The 2,880-nt window shown below is 54.3% G+C and overlaps 1 protein-coding gene across 1 annotated transcript in view; it reads right to left on the bottom strand.

Annotated features, from left to right (window-relative positions):
* Positions 1-2,880, bottom strand: part of LOC105537866 (cytochrome c oxidase assembly protein COX19) — a 9,418-nt gene that overhangs the window by 1,513 nt on the left and 5,025 nt on the right. The gene's annotated exons all lie outside the window — the stretch shown is intronic.

The following is a 2,880-nucleotide window of genomic DNA, read 5'->3' as shown; positions in this document are numbered from 1 at the left end:
AGCCCCACAGACTAACCCCGGTGCCCCCAGTCATGACCCCAGCTCCCCTGCTCTTCAGAGTGGACGAGTAGGCCGCCAGCCTCCCCTCTGAGCGCGGACACCTGTCGAGGTGTACAGCTGTCCAGAGCCGGGGGGGGGGGCCTGGGGCCCCTCCCACCAGAGGGACCTGCTGCCGCCCCAGGCCAAGCCTGAGCCACCCACATGCCTCACAACTAGGTGTGGGGGCAGAACAATGTCCCTGAAGATGTCTGCATCCCAGTCCCTGGGACCTGTGAACATGGTGCTTACATGGCAAGTCGGGTTGTTTGGGACCGAGATGGGGATGGTCCGGGATTAGCAGGACCCCGTGCAGTTCCAAGGGTCCTGACAGGGAGGCAGGAGGTCACAGCTGGAGAGACAGGAGCACACAGGCAGGGGTCGGAGGGATCGGAAGGGGCCGCGCTGCCGACTTGAGGCTGGACCAAGTCCCAGCCCTGACTGAGGTGCTTCAACGCCAGAGCCTCCCAAGGGGACACATCGCTGTTGGGCTTTTTTTTTTGAGACGGAGTCTTGTTTTGTTGCCCAGGCTGGAGTGCAGTGGCACAACCTCGGCTCACTGCAACCTCCGCCTCCTGGGTTCAAGCGATTCTCCTGCCTCAGCCTCCCGAGTAGCTGGGACTACAGGCGTCCACCAACACACTTGGCTGTTTGTATTTTTAATAGAGACGGGGTTTCACCATATTGGCCAGGCTGGTCTTGATCTCCTGACCTCATGATCTGCCTGCCTCAGCCTCCCAAAGTGCTGGGATTACAGGCGTGAGCCACTGCGCCCAGCCTCTGTTGAGCTATTTATAATTTGAGAGAGGGTATTGCTCTGCCTCCCAGGCTAAGTGCAGTGGTGCCATCATAGCGCACGGCAGCCTCTATCTCCCAGGCTCAAGCGATCCTCCTGCCTCAGCCTCCCGAGTAGCTGGGACTACAGGTGCATACCACCACACCAGGGTAATTTAAAAACAATTTTTTTTGGTAGAGATAGAGTTTCACTACGTTGCCAGGGCTGGCCTCAGGCGATCCTCCCACCTTGGCCTCCCAAACTGCCGGGATGACAGGTGTGGGCCATCCTGTCTGGCTTGGGCCCCTTGTAGACTCTGCTCTGGAATAGTAATGCTTGCGGTGCTTTAAGCCACTGGGCTTACAGTAATCTATTAGTGTGGCCAGAGGAACCGACACAGGAAGCTTCAGGACGAAGGCGGTTTGCCTTGCTCCTGAGGCCTGGGTGGAACAGGGCCAGCGCTGAATTCCAGTACAAGGCCTGTGCACACGAGACCCCGCACATCGGCTCTGGGGCTGCAGACCCGACCCTGGGGGCCTCCAGGCCTCCAGGTCAGACCTCCCCTCCTGGGAAGCAACACCGGGGCGGGCCTGGGACCACGCCGCCTCTGGTTTACCTCATCCCAAGGGGAACGCGTGGAAAACGTTCTGGAAATTGTCTTTGGGAGCCTTTTAATAATGTGGCCAGCTTATCATGACAAGCGTGTATGAGAAGTAAAATGCATTCTGCACACGACAGATGATGAACTACCCGAAATATCTTGTGAGAAGCTCTGGCAGGAACAACAGGGTGTCTGGATTCTTAAGCACAGCGCATTCAGCAGCCAGACCCAGAAAATCAGAGGCAGCGTCGGGAAGCTACTGCGCGTTTGTAAGGAGTCCGGCTGTCCACACAAGGGCGCTATTTTGGGATTCAGGCTTCTCAGCCTGTGACCTGCTGAAACCATTCATGCCGGCATCGTCCCTATTGGAAACTCTTTGAAGTTATTTTCGAAATGAAAATCGACTCAATCTATTCCACTACAGTTTCATACAAAGCATATTTTTTCTCATTTCAAAATAATTTCAGACTTCCAAAAAGTTCCAAAAATAGGACGGTGTGTATACCCGGTTCCCCAAATAACATCTTACATAACACTGGGTGAGCGCTGGCAGTCACTTCGCAGAAGGCCCCTCGGTCTGGGTCTGTGTCTGATGTCTCCTCGGGATTACATTCAGGTCATGCAGTTGGGCAAGAGAAACAGAGGTGACACCGTGCTCGCAGTGACGTCACCAGGTCGCTGTTGCCTGTGTGGCTCGCTCCCGGCAGTGACTGCTGGGTTAGGGGGGCTTCCGCTGCTCTGCTGTGATGTGACCACTGTCTCCTTGGAGGGAGTACACATCTCAAGGGAAGGTTTCTCAAGACTCAGCAGACACCTGCTTCACACCACACCTCACCACTCGCTTCATGTCAACTGAGGGTTCTTTTTTTTTTTGAGACAGTTCTGTCGCCCACGCCGGAGGGCGGTGGCACAATCTCGGCTCACTGCAACCTCCGCCTCCTGGTTTAAGCGATTCTCCCACCTCAGCCTCCCGAGTAGCTGGGATTACAGACATGCGCTACCAGTCCCAGCTAATTTTTGTATTTTTAGTAGAGACGGGGTTTCTCCATGTTGGCCAGGCTGGTCTCGAACTCCTGGCCTCAAGTGACCTGCCTGCCTTGGCCTCCCAGTGTTGGGATTATAGATGTAAGCCACCACGCCTGGCCCACTGAGGGTTGTAATCTGCACCCGTCACCACTGTGGTTTCTGCAATAGCGATTTCCTGTTCCCAAAATTCCTTCTACATTAGAATTAATAAGACAGACCTGGCCCTCTCCTCATTGATACCCAATTACTTATTTTGTATAGACTAGTGGATACCAATTTATTCTGTGAGCTACAGCCCATTACAATAATTAATTTTCTTTTTTTTTTTTTGTGAGACAAGGTCCTGCTTTGTTGCTCAGGCTGCAGAGCAGTGGTATAATCGTGGCTCACTGCAGACTTAACCTCTGGCTCACGTGATCCTCCCACCTCAGCCTCCTGAGTA

This window comes from Mandrillus leucophaeus, unplaced genomic scaffold (assembly GCF_000951045.1).
Source record: "Mandrillus leucophaeus isolate KB7577 unplaced genomic scaffold, Mleu.le_1.0 Scaffold180, whole genome shotgun sequence".
Lineage (NCBI taxonomy): Eukaryota > Metazoa > Chordata > Mammalia > Primates > Cercopithecidae > Mandrillus > Mandrillus leucophaeus.
This window is presented reverse-complemented; position numbering and strand designations above follow the sequence as displayed.